The sequence below is a fragment of the Triturus cristatus genome, chromosome 12 (genome assembly GCF_964204655.1).
Source record: "Triturus cristatus chromosome 12, aTriCri1.1, whole genome shotgun sequence".
Classification (NCBI taxonomy): Eukaryota; Metazoa; Chordata; class Amphibia; order Caudata; family Salamandridae; genus Triturus; species Triturus cristatus.
This window is the reverse complement of record NC_140595.1, coordinates 586,707,927-586,727,343: the sequence shown is the minus strand read 5'-3', so window position 1 is coordinate 586,727,343 and position 19,417 is coordinate 586,707,927. Positions and strand designations below refer to the sequence as shown.

Here is a 19,417-nt window from a genome sequence, read left to right as displayed (position 1 = left end):
TATCCTACCCATCTCTTGATTTGTTTTTAAAACAGATTTTATTAATCCATTGCAATTAGCAATTAGCAACAAACAGGCAGCATATAGAAACAGTTGTGGTATTCCAGGCATTGTCACATATTCTACATATCCTGCTATATTCCCCTTCTCAGCTCCTATTAAACAATTTCAATATGCCTTAGTTGGATGGTCTGTCTAACCCCGTACAGTTTCTACCACCTCATCCTCTTCTAGGGAGCCTTCTGTGTTATTGACTGTCTTGTTGCTGCAAATCAAAATAATAACAACTCCCCATCTCCACCTCCCCCCACCCGGCAAAATTGTCTAATGGTGCGTGTCCTGATGCCCTTCTCAGGCTTCCTCAGCACCTAGAGTCCCAATAGAGAGGTCCTGTTCTGCACCCTTCCTCTGGGTTTCTGATATCGGGAGAGTATTCCCAGATCTACTGTCTCTGTTCCACCATCTCTGGATAAATAATTCCGGTTACTGCAGGGCCCAAGCCTCTATGCTATCTCCTGACTCCCTCCCTTCTTCTAACACCGCTTCTGGTTGCTTTAGGAGGGCCACCAATGCTTCCCACGCCCTGCTGCGTCTAGAGTCCTACCCATCTCTTGATACCTTCAGATGCTCCTGGGCTTGGTCCGGAGGCGCTCTCCCAGTCTGCTCATCACACATCATTACAGTGATGACGTGCTGGCAGGCCTCCTGATATTGAACAGGGCTACTGAATTGGTCGGACCATTTAAATGAACATGAACATGCAGTGACAGGGTGTGCCTAACCGAGAGCTGCTCTGTGGGCCACTCATCCCCAAGATATGGCATACGGAAGCCTTGCAGCTTCATATGTTCAAGCTAGGATATGCGACCAGCATTAGAATCATTTAAGGGTAGCACCTGATACCGCTGGCTTGCCACCTTGCTACCCTGGCCTGTGCCAGTCAATCTGTCTCTGTCGAAGACTCCGACTCACCTGAGGGCTGAGGCCTGCAGCTTAAGTGGCACTGGCAGGCACAGGCGAGCGGCAGAAGACCGGGCTAGCAATTATTAAATTATGGCCTCACTGTCCCTGTACCCATGTGTCTTTGAAAGTGAAGCTTGTGTCGTTGTTGCAGGTGTTTTTCGTGTTCTGCAGGTAGCAGAATATTGTCACCATTCAGATGCAAGAATATGAGAGCTAGGACAACAGTTCTGAAGCTGTTTCCTAGGAGGAATCATTTTCCTGTCTTCAGGAGAGACAGTAGAGAACATGTTTTCCGAGGGTGAGGTTGGCTGTTATACAGGGTGAATCATAGTGACTTGTCAGTATATGAACGTTGGGGTATGCATCTATTTAGCTTCTTGCTGCTGATATAGTAGTTCCTTCTGGTTCTTAATGAAAAGTAGTGGCCTGAGAGATTCAGGGTGCAAGCAGATTTTAGCAACAGGAGCTCATTTGCGTTATCTGACCAGTTATTAGACTATTAAGACAAAAACGAATTATTCTGATGAGGGTTAAGCTTACTAGAAGTATCGATTATTAACTTTGGATGCAGTGCATTTGGGATCACGCATCCGTATGCATTTCATGAGTTTCAAGACTTTACTTAAGGAAATACGTTTTTATTTACTTCCTTTTACAAAATATCTGAAGGACAATGGAAACTGCAAATCCAAAGTACTGTAAATGTTCTCTTTGCACTGGAAACCATAAAAAAACAAATTGAAATACTTTAGACGGAGAGATTTTATGACTGAAAATCATAAAAGTAGATGTCTCTATTTCCCTTATTTCCATGATGGGCCACCCTTCAGCAAAAACAGTACAGCAAGCTTCAACTTACTGGATTCTGTTATTAAACTTTCAGAGCAAACGTAAACTCCCGGTGACATAGTTATGCATGGGAATGTATGCTTTAGAACGATTAATGAAGTAAGACTTTCGTTTTAAAGTGAGGTTGTGCTCTGCACGCTGGTGCATGATGTTGGAGCTAGCCTGGAACAATGCAGCATTTTTTTGCAGAGGTGTTTGGTCTCATTGCTGAAAAGAACTTGGGGAACGTTATGAAAGTGGTCTCTTGCCATGAGTTTCATGTGTTTCGTGAAACCTCGATTGCCAAATGAAAGCCTGCACTGTACTCAGTACCATGAGTTTTGATTGTGCAAGTGCAAATCTGATAACAAAACATACATGGTACCAAACTGTGGTTATAATATTATAAATAGACTAGCAGTGCTAATTAGGGGGAGTAGAAAAGAAGTAGAATCAAAAAAGGTAGAATAATGAAGGACTTACTGACAGCCTAAGTTCTATAGCCCATGTGCAATATTTTTACTAACGTTGTCCTCTTCAAAATTGATAAATCTGCTAACTGGCAGAAAGATTTAAGGGAGTTTTACTCATCTAAAAAATTATTTCCTGCCCTCCATGACTCACTCCCACGGCACTGATGGCAGCTGAGTCCTCTGGCCATTCACGGATTTGCTTTGCTCCTTGTTTCCCCAGTGGCCATCACAACTTGACCTAAAGCTTCAGAAGTGGTGTGGGTAACAATGCAGAGAAGCCGAGGCGAGAACGAAAGTCCTGAGTTGGCTGGGGGATTGAAGCGTTCTCGACTTGATCCTCTTGTGACCCAGTAGGAGACTGGAGTGCACATGATTTGCCATATTTAAAATGAATATTAGATTTCTAAAGCGTGAACTTAGCCCAGAGGGGTCAAGGCGCTGCAGGAGAGACTGTCATACAGAAAGAAAAGAAAAGCTCAAACTGACGTCTCTGTAAAGGTCTTAAGAGCCTTGCAGAAAAGAGAGTGAGAGATTTGTCCAGAGAGATCGCCAGGGAGGGAGTTCCATAGCTTAGCAGCGGCAATGGAAAATGCCCTGCCTCCCCATCTAGTCTTCTTGAACCTTGGGACTACCAACAGATTTTTACTAGCTGACCTAAGCTGCTTGGCAGGGACATAGCGCCGGAAGTGCCCTTTAATAGAATCCGGGCCTCGGCCATAAAAAGCCTTGTGGGTAAGACATAGTGCTTTGAACTGAATTCTTCTATTTAAAGGAAGCCAATGCAGCTTGCTCAGGGAGGCTGAAACTGAGTGGTATTTTGGAATATCCATCACCAGCCTTGCTGCTGCGTTCTGCCTCAGCTGCAGACGACGAACCAGGCAAATAGAGGGCATTACAATAGTCCAGTCTGGACATCACTAAGGCAATCACCACCTGCTTTCGGGAGGCAAAAGAGAGGCAATGGGAGATTTTCCTGAGAATGCTAATGATCCCGAAACATGTGGAAACCGTTCCTTTTAATCTGCCGACTCAGAGAGAGTTGTCCACTATGACCCCGTGATTTTTACAATGGGATACAGGGTGAGGACAGCAACCAGGCGTATATGGCCACCAGTTACTAGACCAGATGTTCTGTTGGTTTCCAAAGATCAGGACCTCTGTTTTCCCCCCATTACGTTTAAGGTAGTTCTCCACCATCCAAGAGGATACCGCCTGCATGCAATTCGTAAAATTTGTAGCAGATTCCCTAATGCTGTGAGTAATAGACACCATCATTTGCGTGTCGTCAGCATAGGACATTACCTTCAATCCAAATGACCTTACAACCCTTGCCAGTGGGTCCACATAGATATTAAAAAGGGTTGGGCTCAGAGAGTAGCCTTGCGGGACTCCACATACCAAATGATTAGGAGCCGAGTAGAATTGACCCATTTTTACAATCTGAGTACTATTACAGAGGAAGGAGGTAAGTAGCTTGAGGGCCATGCCCCCAATCCCTATCTCCTTGAGCCGTTCCACCAGTCTCAAAGGAAATAGGGTATCAAAAGGTGCGGTCAGGTCAAGGAGAACCAACAGCGTGGCGTGTCCTGCATCAACCTGAAGATGAATGTTGTCAAATACTGAGGTTAGCAGTGTCTCCGTACTATTTTCCAACCAAGAACAACATATACACAAGGGTCCACGGGGAAATAGTTTAACGACTAACGTACCTTGATACCCCTAACTACATAGAAACAACAAGAAAAGGTACTAAGTCAAAACTACAGAAGCTAGTCGGAAGCTATAAACAAAGTGAAAGGACCTCTCAAATGAATACATCAAAGTGTCAGAGGTACAGAGTCCATCAGCCCACCCTTATTGGCGGAGCATCGTCATTTGCGACTCCACGGGGTCAAAAGTCTGGGCCTGCAATGTCGAACCAGCCGGCTCTACTGAATGCCCGACCAAATGATCCCCGGTCGTGAAAACTCCTGACACAATGTGTAGACTCAAGAGAAAAGGTGCAGTGCTAAAAAAATAATAGTGTACTAAAAATGACTACGTGGGCAAAAATATTCTTTAATAGAGATTGACCAGGTGTCATGTCTAAAAAAGACCAACTAGTCTTGAAAAAATAGACTATAACTCAATTTGGTCTCCAACGGTCGACATGTTTCAGCCGAGGTGGTCACCTGACCCGGCTTTCTTCAGGACCTATATCAGTGAAACTAAAGCTACTGCTAAAAGTGGTATGTCAAATTAAGACAATGTGAAAAACAGGAAGACATAAGGTTTGTGGCAACAGCCACCCTACCGGGCACGTAATTTTATGCTCGGGTATAGGAACATGGTCCTCTTTCCTGCAACAAACAAAAGAGAGGTACAACACACAATGAAAAACAACTCCCATAACCAGCTTCCACAGTGACTGTTGGACACTGTCAAACTCTTGCAACCCAAAATATGGTTAATTATACAAAAGGGAGAATAGTAAAAAAATAAATTTGCAACTCACCCAACTTTCTGTGGGAGGACAGCCTCACCTCACCCGGCTGACTGCTCGGAGAAGGAGGCACCGCTCTGTTGACAGGTAGGAAAAGACACAACAAGTTGCATATGGATACTTGTCTCTCTACTTCCCCTACTCTCCGTTCAACATCACAACCCCATTAAAATAATAACTCTGAGAGAACCACCCTAAAAAGTCAGAAATTGGCCTGGTGTCTGAGAAAAATGGCAATGTGTCGCCTTCTACCCAAACAGCTGTCTCTCTCCCAATATGCCTATATATTACGATGTATGTCATGTAATTAAAGGGCACCCTTCCTATGATGCCAGAACCACAGCTTCATTCTGTGGATCCTAAAACCCGGGACCCAACAGAGTTCTGGCCCTCCATAGTCGCATTATTAAACAAAAGTGGTGCCATGATATTAACCATTCCCTAAGTCCGAATTTCAAAAACTAGGGTCCTGAAACAGAGTATACTGGTTACGAGGTAAGACAATTCCCTCTCCTTACCTATCCGTCGATTCCTCGAGCCGGACTCCGCGCAGTCTGGAAGGTGACTGCTGGCAAGTGAGGCTTCTATAAATACACCCTCTAACCCGGACGATACTTCACAGGTGTAGACAATCGTCTCGTGTCTAGTAATGAGTGTCATAATAGCGCATGAGCCGAAAGTGAGATGCTAATCTAAGGCGCATGCGCAGTGTAATGCGCTCGAGTGTGTACAGCATTTCTCCTGGACCTGCGCTGTAAAAGTTCGCCAGACACTTGCCATGAATGGGACACTAGTCTACCACTCATGCGCGTTCTTCAACACTGCAAGAAGATAAAAACCATCGCTCGGGGGTAATTTAAACATTACAAATGTGCATTTCAATCCCAGCGATCAAACAAAGGGGGGCCAGACTATGGTAGAAGAAAGCGTAAAACGAAGTGTTTACACTCGTACTGACCAGCACCAAAAGCACCAAAAGCATGGAACATCTCCTTAATGGGATACAACCCTCAAGTTACCAACAACAGTAGAGTCTGCCTAGATTTATATATGCCATGGTGTCAGGGAGGAAGGGAGGGCCAAATTCTATACCCACCTTCTACAGCCACTCGGTGGCAAACAGCTCTAAGAGTTATATGCAGCCTGAGAGTGATGGTATAGTAAATCGAGTATCCTTAAAAAAACGTCAGAAAATTTCTGAAATTATACAAGACATATCTAGAACGATCTTTCTTTCATAGGTATATATTAATGCAGCCAGTGAAGCCATGCATTCTTTGATGATTTCTCATTTAGAACAATCAGCGGCCATCATGTCATCTCCACTGTGCTGTATGGGTCTAAAAAATACCTAAACTCCAGTTGAGCAAATACACGGTTCAAACCAAAGACCATGGGATTTTATCATTTAAGCCATGTGTGTCTGTGCCCATCCTAAAAATCATCCTCTGCTCTCTCAGAAACAAGAAGCGAGTAATGTCAGTAACATGCTGGGGAATCAGAGGTCGTTCCAGCACGACCCACCTTAGCTCATCCGCTCTGTGTTGTTTAGCCAAGAAATGGTCCGTGAGGCAGGTGGACTGTTTCTTGCACCGAATCGTGCTTTTATGCTCACTAATGCGGAGCTTGACTTTGCGCGTAGTGTGCCCAATATAATGAAGAGAACAAGGGCATGTGATCATGTAAATGACGCCCTCTGAATTACAGTTCGTATGGCTGTTGAGTATCCAGGGACGACTGGTGCCTATGTCAACTGAAGTGGCTTTGGTGGTCTGTGGGCAAACACTACAAGAGCCACAAGGATAGTGACCTCGTACTGGAGGTAATGACCACAAGGTGTTATCAGGACGTGGTGCGCGGGTCGCTGGTCGTGTGTGTACTAAACTGTTACGTAGGCTCGGTCCCTTTTTGAAGGCAAACAGGGGTGAAGGAATATTGCCTGAAGCTACATTGAGAATATGCCAATGTTTACGGACAACTTTCTGTAATCTATTAGAATGAGAGCAGAAAGTAGTTACAAAGGTCAATCTCTCATTAGGGGGCTTGGGAGCACTGTTGTCCAACAGTGCATCCCGATTGTTGTTGGAAGCCCTCTTCCATGCTCTCCGCACCAGACGTTTAGGATAACGTCGTGACTGAAGTTGGGATGCCAAGGCCTTGGCATGTTTCTCAAAGAGATCCCTAGTGGTACAATTCCTCCTAATGCGCAGGAACTGGCCCACTGGGAGGTTGTCTCTGAGAGCCCTGGGGTGGTAGCTGTCATATGAGAGTAGAGAATTTCTGGACATGGGTTTCTTGAACAGTTCACTGTGTAAAATACCCTCAACTGGAAAGATAGAGATATCTAAAAAGGACAATCTCTCTTTACTGTGCTCAATGGTGAACTTAAGGAAAGAGTTTTGTTGATTGAGCCAGATATGAAAAGCTTCAATCTCATGGGTCGTACCCCGCCATACCACCAGTACATCGTCGATGTACCTCTTCCACAGTACCAGATGTTCAAAAAAAGGGTTACTGTGGTTCAGTACATGTTGTTGTTCAAAAAGATGTACGTAGAGGTTGGCCAAGCTAGGCGCAAAAACGCTCCCCATGGATGTGCCAGAGATCTGTAAAAAAATCTGATCCTCGAATTTGAAAAAATTCTCGGTCATAGCTATCCTGGCACACTCCATGATAAAAGAGACTGGGGTAATGCTATTGAGGTCACGTCCTTCGAGAAGTACCTTGATGGAGTCCAGGGTTTCAATCTGCGGAATACACGTGTAGAGGGACTCTACATCAAAACTAGCCAAAATATCGGTCCTGTTGTCAAACTCGATATCTGGTAGCATCCGCAGGACGTCAGCCGTGTCTTTTAAATAGGTGGGCATTTCCAACACCATAGGTCGTAGAAAAACATCTACGAATTTGGACAAGGGCTCCAACAGTGAGCCAATCCCAGAGATAATGGGACGGCCTGGAGGAGGCCGTTGGCTCTTATGAATCTTAGGGAGGCAGTAAAAATAGGGGATCACCGGACTATTCGTCACCAGGAAACTAGCTTCCTGGGACGTGATCCACCCTTCTGCCTCCGTACTATTTTCACCTCTAAAGCCATGCTTCGAGCCATCAAGCAGCTGGTACTCTCTTAAAAAGGAACGGAGGTGAGAATTCAGATATTTCTACAAAATTTGGTCTGGAACTGGTAACAGGGAGATGGGGCGATAATTCTTTAGCTCCGCTGAATCCAGAGAAGGTTTATTTTAGAAGAGGTTTAACCACTGCAGTCTTCCAGGAGATGGGGTACCGGCCAACTGAAATAGCTGTATTAAGTGCTAAGGTAAGGTGGGGGACAATAGCTTCCATTCCTAATTCCTAATTTTAGGATCTTCAAAGGGCATGACTCCTCCGGGGACCTGGAAGTAATTCCCCCTAACAAGTGCTCCGTGAGTTCTGGAGACAGGGGGGGGGGGAGTTGAGAAGCTTAGGTAACTCCTCCGCCGTTAGAATAAAGGTGAGAGGGATTTATAAAAACTGATGGGGCCCTCTCAACATTAGCAATTTCCATCGTGGAGTAAATATCCAATAGCGTAATGAGATATTTACATTGACCTCTTTCAGGATTATAGATCTCTCGCTGGCCTTGTTGCAGTTGCCTTCAACCCCCTTGCTGCTGGGAGCTCAGGTCACTAGCACCCACCGCAAGCATGCACCATTTAATTTATGATGCAACTACTGAACTGGTGCAACACCGGCTAGAGAGTGTAGTGCTTTGTGCGCTACAGCTACTGCGCTGATGGCTGAGGGGGCCCCTGGAGGCTGGAGCACAGGGGGCTGCGGGACCTATGTTTCAATTTACGCTGCCCATGATGTGACATGTCAGGGAAGCCTGCCCACCCCACCCTCTGACTGAGACTCCGACTGACTCACCTGAGGCCTGCACTGCAGCTTTGGTGGAAGGCCCGGGCAGCAGAAGACCGGGCTAGGTTAGCTAGTAATTATTAAATTATGGCCGCACGGTCCCTCTCAGCCGCCTCGGACGACTCACATCACGTGCCCTTTTAATTGCACATGACAATGCCAATGAGCGCAGCCCCACCCTAAGCGTGAAGACCACCACGCTGATGCATCCGCACCCACGCACAATTTAATTTATTGATGGTAACTGATGAGACGAGGTCAGCAGGGTCAGGAGCAATGACGGTGAGCGTAAGGTAACCACAACACACATCCCAGACAGATGTGCGCAACACGGGGGCTGTGTGGGCCTATGTTACGCCCCTGCATGCAGGATGGAGAATTCCACCCTGAAAAGTCACTTGGTGACTCCGCCACGCAGTTGGCTGAACTGAGAGCTTTAATTCTGCCACTTGAGAATACAGATCTTGGATTGCCCACACTAATTGTGTGTGATTTGTATAATCGTATTATTGTGCCCAGACTTATAATGAATACTTACATTACTGAAGCTAGAAGGGTGCTTGCCATGGACTCATGTAATACATATGTTGAGTCACCAACGTGTAGACGTACATGTTGCATGGAATTCCATGGCTGATGAAGCCGCAATAGCAACAGTGCAAAGTGCTGCAGTCGCTGCAATAACTCGTTCAAGTACGAGAATAGATAGAGACATCAGGGTGGCTGTCAGTGCTGCGTGCAGTGATATCCACCTGCTGAAAGATTTTCCACTCAAGTGCTCCTACAATTTAGATGTGCAAAACATACTGTGTGCTCATATTCCTAGAGTGGGGGACAGAGTAATACCAAATTCAGACTGCAGGTTAAGTTCAATTCTAGATGCACATTAGGGTCTTGCATCTACACACGCAGGGGTGGCAGCTGAAATTTCGCAATGCAGCAACGCTATTGGTGGCCAGGTCGTTACAAACAGACCAAGGACTTTGTCCTCAAATATGATATCTGCCAGCAGATGAAGGGTTCCACCGTGGCGTGTCCACCAAAGACACCTCTAGTCATTTCCAACAAGACTCTGGCTTGTGTATATTTGGATCACTACACCCCTTAACATCGGATGGGGCTTACAAGTGCATCTTGGTGGCAGTGGATTCCTGCTCTTCATTCCTATGGGTCTGGCCACAGGGGTTGGCTGACACCCGAATAGTTATAAAAGATCTGCAAGTCTTTACCAGGACATACGCAGTTAGCATCATTCTGACCACGGTCTGGCGTGTGCCTCCAGGGCTTACAAAGATGCCATAGGAAGCTTGGGTGTGAACCTCCGGTATTCCTCCCCATACCATCCTGAGGGAAATTTGGTCATGAAGAGAAAAGAAACTGGACTTAAGGCAGTCTTTAACAGCAAGGGTACTAGCCTCAGGTCTTAGTTGGGTCTATGCCCAATATGGGGTCCGGAGGACATTGAACAATCTGCCTAGAAAATCCCTGGTTGGTCAGAATCCCTATGGCATTCTGCTTGGGGTTAAGATGTGGGTCCCAGACCCAGACAGCCCCAGCAAAGTGGCGTCAGAAACACCATTTGATATAAATGAATGTTTGGCTGTTTTACACGAACTGAACAGCTTCTGGGATGCCCAAAGCAATGTCCAAGTCAAACGCACCGCTACTGGTGAAGTATAAGCAGCACCAGCGATACCTGGTGGATTCCCAGAATCGGGGACCTGGTCAGGAAGAAAATTGCGGACAAAAAAGAATTCGGGCCCTCCTGTCCTGGCTGTTGAAGGTCCCAGAACTGTACTTCTCCCACCCCTCACTGGTTGCAAGAACAAGAGATTTCTCTCAATTCATCTGATCAAACCGCATTATGGTGCTGATTCTCCACAGTAGGCTGCATGGGGTCCGAGGTAATTACCTTCCTCCTCTCACTATTGTACATCAAATCCCCATAGAAGCTGGGCTCAGTGATAATGCTTCCACTTCCCGGCTGGGGACAGTAAACAACAATGACGTATTCCTCCTACCAGTGCAGTGCTAGAGGCATTCCCATGTATTGATACCACGTGATGACCTTTGACTACCATTGTTTTAATTGACTTTTGGTGTTTTACTTTACCCTAGCCTGACAACCTCATTTTTTCCTGCATCCTTGAAGATTTCTTTTGTGTCTTCTTATAGCTGCAGAGGGGGAGAGCTTTCACAGAGTAGAACAGCCTTGAAAGGAAAAGAACATGTGGGATGTGCATTTGAAAGCATGAGCGATAGAGTTGTGGAATGTACTTCTTAGTCTCAAAGTGCAGTGTTATAAGCAGTGGTGCTCAAATGTGCATTATGTTGTACATTGAGAGACGAAGTGTGTGATGCTATAGGCAGTGGTGCACAAATGTGCATTGTGTTGTACTTTGGGAAGTATTATGAAGTTCTTACTATTGGCTTTGACATGCCCTCATGCCATCTTGAATTCTGACTCTGTCACCTAGCTTTAACTTTTGCGCACAGGCAGGCCCCCAGATTACTCAAGTTGTTTAGGTGTTTCACGTTAAAGGTTGTTTTGCTTTTGGAGATTGTTGACTGTACTGCTGGAGCCTTTCGTAAGCTTGGTTAAGATAAAGGCTGGAACATGTTGCATGGAGAGTGGCCAACTCCAGTAAGTTTCCTTGGCGCAAAGGAGGGCCTCTCTGAACTTTCTAGTGTGTTTTGAGATTATAAAGCTGGGGTTTGTTCACTTAGAAACTGGGATTTGTTTTGGAGTCTGAATGGGGACGGACGCATCTACTTCAGCAGAACCCGATTTGCTGAGGTTCTTAACCCCGGCTGTGAATCCCCCAGTCTAGAGTGGGATAAGATGCAGTGTTTGCAGCCGGTGAGGTGTTTTGTTTTTGAGTATTGATTTTGTGATGTGTGAGTGAGTCTGTGTGCACATCCAAGTCTCCAGTGGTTATAATCATCTGTGGTGTTTTCATTGTGAAGTGTGAGTGAGTCTGTGTGCACATCCAAGTCTTCAGTGGTTGTAATCATCTGATGTATTTAGTGTATAAATCTTTCGGATTTCTTGCAGTGGACGTCCAGTATTATCTGCTTGTACTTCATTTCATATTATTATCTTCCGTGAATTTAACAGTTGCATTTGCCTACTTATAAGTGATATTATTGCTTCCACATATATACATATATATCTCTTTATTCATTTGAATGTTTTTCATGTGACATCTGGGAAAGTCTTTTTGTTAGAGATTGTTGCAAAAATAAAACCCCATGCGTTATTCTGAGAACAGTCTTTTGATGCGTTTAATTTTATAAACATGAAATCCCTTTCCTGGTGGTGTTTTGTTATTATTGCTTCGTCGTGTTTGAGCCTCCGTGTGGAAGGGCGGTATTTACTATTATTTGGAAGGGCGTAGCAATGAATTCTGGTGTCACAAACAGGATACAATATTAAAGGAGAAGGGGAAAATATTTTCTAAAATGTCAATGTTTTCAGTTGCAGATTCCCAGATGCCAACTGAGTTATTGGGGTGGGAAGTTGCCTCTAATGCATGTTTAACAGATGAGGGGCAAGCACAGATACTTAAATGTTTCAAGGATTTTTCTTTTCAAGGGAGAAAACAACTTTGCATTTCAGAGAGAAAAAGTAGACTCATTTTGAATGCATTGCGCAGCATGGATGAATAATGTGCGCAGTTAGAAAGAGAACGTAATGAAATGCAAAGGGAGTTAGTCAAAGTTAAACAGAATCCTGACCTGTTACTGTCTGAAAATAAGTCATTGAAAAAAGATTTGCAAATATACTAGGCAAAGCAAGAAACATAGGACATGACACAGTTTATTTTACCAGACTGTTTAGATAGCCAGAGTGTGTCGCGGATGAAGATGGTTGGAGGAGAGCTGCAGGTTAATTTACAGTGCTTACAGGATGGTTTAATTAATTCATTGGAAGACTTTCCTCAGCCAGAAATTAATGGTATTTGGGACAGATTTCAGCAGAGACCGGAGGAGGATCTGATAATATGGCTTGTACATTTGTTTGAATTAGAAGCTTCTGAAGTAATGTTGAATCGGGAAAATGTAGCTTATTTTCATGCACTCAGCCTTGACTGTACCGTGCAGAAATATTTTAGAAACTACAGAGAAGATAAACAAATCAGCCTGTTAGAACTAGTGATTGTTGGTTGCAGTTACATATCAGATGGGTCAGTGAGTGACAAACCATGCTTTCTCAAAAGAGAAATGACGATAAATGCTATTTTTAAACATGACTCAGAGTGGGGCGAGAAGCAGCAATGCGCTTTTGAATCTGCAAAAGAAGTTATACAGTGTGTTTCAGACGTTTGGCCAATACAGAAAGGAGACATTGAGTTACATATGACAGTGCAGGGGCAGTGTGCTACTTGGAGTATGTGGGAAAAACAAGGATAGAAGAGCGTGCTCCTGGGTGTTTGGATTGAAACATTGTCAGATGTGGGACAGTGGCTTACTCCCTTTGAAAAACAGTTGCAAGTGTTTCACTGCACTGTGACAGACACTGGGCAGGCGCAGTTTGTGTGTTTTTGTGCTCTGATAGACACAGGGCAGACACATTTGCTTTAGAGTTGTGCTCTGACAGACACTGGGCAGACAGTTGTGTGTTTTTGTGCTGTGACAGACACTTGGCAGATACAGTTGCTTTTATGTTTTTGCACGCTAACAGACACTGGGCAGATGACAATAAGGCACAATGTGCTTTTTAATTTTGAACTTTCTCTAATGCAAAGGATGAAGACTTCCCTTGAGTCATATAACAGGTAATGCACAAGAAGCAAATGTGATCAAGTGGTACATACAGGCAGAAACTGCAGTTTTGCATGATCAGTTGGTGCAGGTACCACACCAGGGGTGGTGTTTGAAGTGCCTGAGACACAGGATTCTCCTGTGACGTGGAACAAAGAGTTGTGGCAAGAGATTTGGATAATGTTACTCCAAAGCACAGCTACTGTGTACCCTGTAGACGCTCATTGTCCCATACATTTACTAGACAGACACTTTAATTTCCTTACAGATGAAAAGGCTAAAATCTTGGAGGCAGAGGTGGTGACGCACAATTCTGATTTGGTGGGCATGACTGAGTGTGAGCACCTAGGAGAGAAAGACACTACTAACAGGTGGGCAGAGAATGAAGGGATGCATATTCCGCTAGAGTTACTTAGAACTGTGATTCCTATGTGTCAGTATGCACAGCACAGACCAGTCCCACAGATGGTGAGGGGCCAGTTGGAGAAAGGAAAATTACCAGCGCAGTTAGGGCAGATGGATTGCCTTGGGCTCATGCCTTATGATCAAGGAGATACTTATTCAGCAGTGTGTGGAGAGATAGTCAGGAAGGGGACTGCCCCAGCCCTTCTTACTGTGCAAGGGGAAGGAGAGTTGGACTCCACTACCAAGAATTCAGAGGCCATGGAGTGGGTAGAATTCTCAGATAATTTGACAGAACCAGCTGAGAACCATGTAGACAGAAAAGATAAAACTTTGCCTTCAGACCGAAAACAGAAAAAGGAGAACATGTGTTTTCTGAAAAATATTTTTTGCAAGAAGAGTGATGCTTGTTTCTTTCCTAGATCATACTGCAACGTGTTGGTATAACTGATGTCCCTGTCCTGCATGTGGGTGCCTTTGTCTGAGTGGGGCCGTGAGGGTGTGGGATCCCCAACCCTGAAGTGACCACCTGACAGCGCAGACTGACATCGTTGCTGATATCCTTTGGCTGAATCAACCAGATGAACTTACCTAGCAAAGACGATTTTTGAAAGTGCTCTAATGACAATGAAAATGAAGAAAAATGTTAAGAGATATAATTTCAAAGCAGGAGGGCTGTGTACCTTTCACACAGAAGGATATTTTTTCATTAAATCCAGAGAGTTACAGAAGAAGCTGTTCGTGAATTTAACAGTTGCATTTGCCTACTTATAAGTGATATTATTGCTTCCACATATATACATATATATCTCTTTATTCATTTGAATGTTTTTCATGTGACATCTGGGAAAGTCTTTTTGTTAGAGATTGTTGCAAAAATAAAACCCCATGCGTTATTCTGAGAACAGTCTTTTGATGCGTTTAATTTTATAAACATGAAATCCCTTTCCTGGTGGTGTTTTGTTATTATTGCTTCGTCGTGTTTGAGCCTCCGTGTGGAAGGGCGGTATTTACTATTATTTAGAAGGGCGTAGCAATGAATTCTGGTGTCACAAACAGGATACAATATTAAAGGAGAAGGGGAAAATATTTTCTAAAATGTCAATGTTTTCAGTTGCAGATTCCCAGATGCCAACTGAGTTATTGGGGTGGGAAGTTGCCTCTAATGCATGTTTAACAGATGAGGGGCAAGCACAGATACTTAAATGTTTCAAGGATTTTTCTTTTCAAGGGAGAAAACAACTTTGCATTTCAGAGAGAAAAAGTAGACTCATTTTGAATGCATTGCGCAGCATGGATGAATAATGTGCGCAGTTAGAAAGAGAACGTAATGAAATGCAAAGGGAGTTAGTCAAAGTTAAACAGAATCCTGACCTGTTACTGTCTGAAAATAAGTCATTGAAAAAAGATTTGCAAATATACTAGGCAAAGCAAGAAACATAGGACATGACACAGTTTATTTTACCAGACTGTTTAGATAGCCAGAGTGTGTCGCGGATGAAGATGGTTGGAGGAGAGCTGCAGGTTAATTTACAGTGCTTACAGGATGGTTTAATTAATTCATTGGAAGACTTTCCTCAGCCAGAAATTAATGGTATTTTGGACAGATTTCAGCAGAGACCGGAGGAGGATCTGATAATATGGCTTGTACATTTGTTTGAATTAGAAGCTTCTGAAGTAATGTTGAATCGGGAAAATGTAGCTTATTTTCATGCACTCAGCCTTGACTGTACCGTGCAGAAATATTTTAGAAACTACAGAGAAGATAAACAAATCAGCCTGTTAGAACTAGTGATTGTTGGTTGCAGTTACATATCAGACGGGTCAGTGAGTGACAAACCATGCTTTCTCAAAAGAGAAATGACGATAAATGCTATTTTTAAACATGACTCAGAGTGGGGCGAGAAGCAGCAATGCGCTTTTGAATCTGCAAAAGAAGTTATACAGTGTGTTTCAGACGTTTGGCCAATACAGAAAGGAGACATTGAGTTACATATGACAGTGCAGGGGCAGTGTGCTACTTGGAGTATGTGGGAAAAACAAGGATAGAAGAGCGTGCTCCTGGTTGTTTGGATTGAAACATTGTCAGATGTGGGACAGTGGCTTACTCCCTTTGAAAAACAGTTGCAAGTGTTTCACTGCACTGTGACAGACACTGGGCAGGCGCAGTTTGTGTGTTTTTGTGCTCTGATAGACACAGGGCAGACACATTTGCTTTAGAGTTGTGCTCTGACAGACACTGGGCAGACAGTTGTGTGTTTTTGTGCTGTGACAGACACTTGGCAGATACAGTTGCTTTTATGTTTTTGCACGCTGACAGACACTGGGCAGATGACAATAAGGCACAATGTGCTTTTTAATTTTGAACTTTCTCTAATGCAAAGGATGAAGACTTCCCTTGAGTCATATAACAGGTAATGCACAAGAAGCAAATGTGATCAAGTGGTACATACAGGCAGAAACTGCAGTTTTGCATGATCAGTTGGTGCAGGTACCACACCAGGGGTGGTGTTTGAAGTTCCTGAGACACAGGATTCTCCTGTGACGTGGAACAAAGAGTTGTGGCAAGAGATTTGGATAATGTTACTCCAAAGCACAGCTACTGTGTACCCTGTAGACGCTCATTGTCCCATACATTTACTAGACAGACACTTTAATTTCCTTACAGATGAAAAGGCTAAAATCTTGGAGTCAGAGGTGGTGACGCACAATTCTGATTTGGTGGGCATGACTGAGTGTGAGCACCTAGGAGAGAAAGACACTACTAACAGGTGGGCAGAGAATGAAGGGATACATATTCCGCTAGAGTTACTTAGAACTGTGATTCCTATGTGTCAGTATGCACAGCACAGACCAGTCCCACAGATGGTGAGGGGCCAGTTGGAGAAAGGAAAATTACCAGCGCAGTTAGGGCAGATGGATTGCCTTGGGCTCATGCCTTATGATCAAGGAGATACTTATTCAGCAGTGTGTGGAGAGATAGTCAGGAAGGGGACTGCCCCAGCCCTTCTTACTGTGCAAGGGGAAGGAGAGTTGGACTCCACTACCAAGAATTCAGAGGCCATGGAGTGGGTAGAATTCTCAGATAATTTGACAGAACCAGCTGAGAACCATGTAGATAGAAAAGATAAAACTTTGCCTTCAGACCGAAAACAGAAAAAGGAGAACATGTGTTTTCTGAAAAATATTTTTTGCAAGAAGAGTGATGCTTGTTTCTTTCCTAGATCATACTGCAACGTGTTGGTATAACTGATGTCCCTGTCCTGCATGTGGGTGCCTTTGTCTGAGTGGGGCCGTGAGGGTGTGGGATCCCCAACCCTGAAGTGACCACCTGACAGCACAGACTGACATCGTTGCTGATATCCTTTGGCTGAATCAACCAGATGAACTTACCTAGCAAAGACGATTTTTGAAAGTGCTCTAATGACAATGAAAATGAAGAAAAATGTTAAGAGATATAATTTCAAAGCAGGAGGGCTGTGTACCTTTCACACAGAAGGATATTTTTTCATTAAATCCAGAGAGTTACAGAAGAAGCTGTTCAGTTTGATGAGGATGATTTTGAGATTCCTTTATTTTAAGCAAAATATATACGTTGGCTGCTTCAATAGTAGAAGTTCCAGAATTAGCCATTTATAACGCTAGGAGCATTAATGAGTTAAAATGTTTGATTCTATTTGTATATTCATTTGGTGTATTCATCATACATTTATTTCTGTAGCTGAATTCTTATCAAATATGCATGAGTTATTTTAGATGAAGTAATACGTTACATGCTTTTATAATGTCACTGTTTTAATGTATGCTTCATTTTATATTTGTTCTTTCACTTCAGAAGTTGATTTTTTGATAAGTATGTTATGATTGTCAAAGGTCGTGTAGTGCTAGAGGCACTCCTATGTATTGAAACCAAGTGATGACCTTTGTCTACCATTGTTTTATAAAAAATAAATCTTTATTGATATTTTCATATGTAGCAATCTTACAATATACATCAATGGTCTGCACCATTCACGGCGCTATTAATTGACATTGTCGAACAACAACTGAACATTTAACAACAGGTCAGTGCTTAAGTCAAGTTCGCATGGACAGCTATACATTTCTATACAGTAGAGAAGTGGAATTTTATTACATTAACACAGCCCCTTTTCACATTCAGGTATAGTACATTCATCGACTGAGGGGATCTCACCCATGTGCACGTGGGAGCGATCAGGTGTAGTGATCCCTCCTGTTACATTGTTGGCCTGTTGTCATCCGCTGCCCTATTGCGGAACCAAACCAGCATTGGCTCCCAAATGTCCTTGGGCCTGGAGGTGATAGGCATAAGTTCCCAAAATAGCAACAGTTGGGTATGACAAAAGGTAATATCCTGTAGCCAGCTGTTGACTGTCGGGGCAGTAGCTGACCCCCAATGCATAGCTACTCTATGTTTTGCCAGCAGTAGTAGTATGGCGGGTAAACGTCAGGAACCCGCTGGTGCATCTTTTACATATCCCTGTATGCCTAATAGGGGTGTAGGCTCAACTGATGTTTCCAATATATCCCCAATGGTGATGAAAATGGCAACCCAGTATTTCACTATAGATGGACATGACCAGGCCAAGTGCAAGAAGGTTGCGGGTGAAGCCCTACATCTCCAGCAGCTAGTGTCGGATCTAATCCCCATCCGGTACAACTGTGTAGGGGTACGATAGAAGCGATGCAAACATTTGAAGTGAATCAACGTTAACTTATAGTTGGGAGACAACATGCGCAATTGGCATTGCTCCTCTATTAGCGGAGGACTTAGCTCTTCATTCCAACCTGCTAACGCTTTGGGTGTGATCACCGTGTGTGTGTTTTGCATGGTGTTGTATAGACGTGTGATGAGTTTAAGCTGTGAAGAGGACATACAGGAACCTGGGGAGAATCAATTTTAAACAAGGCGACTCTCCCCAGGGGATTCAGAGGTAACGTCAGCCACTTCTGAAGGTCTGCCTTGGCTTTCTTTACCAGCGGCGTAACGTTGAGGGACCAGCCAAGCTCAGGGAGAAGGGCCATCCAGATCTCTAAATATTTGAAGGAGTGAAGCCGAATTAGTATGGAGGATTGCCAATCATAGCAGTCTCTAGACAAGTGAAGAGGGACCAGGACCGACTTATTGGGATTCAGCCGGGGGCCGGAGGCCTGCCCAAAGGAGTGCAGGATCTGGAGGCACTGAGAACCTGATTGAGTGGGGTCAGCTAAAAAAAGGAGGACATCGTCCGAGTATAGAGCGATCTTGTCCGCTTCCGTATCGGGCCATTCCCACCATCAGACCCGACCTTAGAACCGCACCAGGGTCGCCAGGGGCTCCATCGCCAGGGCGAAGAGAAGGGGCGAAAGGGGGCATCCTTGTCTCGTTCCCCTCTGGACGGGGAAGGCCTCTGACAAGACCCCATTGACTAGGACACGAGCCCGGGCATATAGGACGCGTACCAGGGCACAGAAATGGTGGCCAAAACCCATCATGGTCAGCATGTCGTCTAGATACCTCCAATCCACCAAATCGAAGGCCTTCTCGAAGTCTACGAGGAGGTTTGCCAAATAGGGGGTGAGCAAGTGATGGTGAGCCAGGGCC

At 44.3% G+C, this 19,417-nt stretch overlaps 1 long non-coding RNA gene across 1 annotated transcript in view; it reads left to right on the top strand.

Moving 5' to 3' along the window:
* The window catches only part of LOC146776327 (uncharacterized), a 124,561-nt gene extending 107,064 nt beyond the window's left edge, over positions 1-17,497 (top strand). Inside the window, exon 4 of the long non-coding RNA XR_014972207.1 lies at positions 14,235-17,497. This is a non-coding gene — a long non-coding RNA (uncharacterized LOC146776327). The remainder of the gene's footprint in view (positions 1-14,234) is intronic.
* Positions 17,498-19,417: the final 1,920 nt, after the last annotated feature.